Source organism: Odontomachus brunneus, unplaced genomic scaffold, assembly GCF_010583005.1.
Source record: "Odontomachus brunneus isolate Ranch 3 - 2012 unplaced genomic scaffold, Obru_v1 Obru_scaffold_299, whole genome shotgun sequence".
In the NCBI taxonomy this organism is placed as follows: domain Eukaryota; kingdom Metazoa; phylum Arthropoda; class Insecta; order Hymenoptera; family Formicidae; genus Odontomachus; species Odontomachus brunneus.
The window spans coordinates 113,641-114,215 of record NW_022639749.1 but is presented as its reverse complement, the minus strand read 5'-3'; positions in this window follow the sequence as shown (position 1 = coordinate 114,215).

The window sequence follows — 575 nt, the reverse complement described above, 5'->3', positions numbered from 1 at the left end:
GAACAAGCGCAAATCGGACACCAGAGAGACACTCAATGCGTAGACTACATACACACATATATGTTTAATAATTTTAGTATGTACAATACTATTAAAAATAGTAGTATTTTAATCCAAACTCAAAAGCCACAAAAGTGGTTTTCCCGGCAGCCTAAAAATTAAGCATAGTTCTCTTGAGCGTGGATGGTAAATACTAATGTTCCTATCAATGGATTACAGCTCAGAAATCAAACTATACATATCTCGGGAGCTCATAAATCGAGAAAATATTCTCTGGCGAGAAAAATAACTCATTTTTAGATTTTTGAAGATAGCTCACTCAAGATTGCGCCTGTGCTATAAGAGGTGGTGTTCTTGCCAAGAGGTAGCAGCTCAAAAATCAGAATTTACATAAGTCGAGAGCTCATAAATCGAGAAAATATGTTCTAACGAAAAATATCCCATTTATGGATTTTTCACTAAGATAGTTCACTTTTGCGCCAGTGCAATAAAGTATAGTGTTCGTGCCACTCTTATAGAAAAGTATCACTGGCTATGATAAATTGGCCAGTAATAAATAGTATTTTATTACTCGC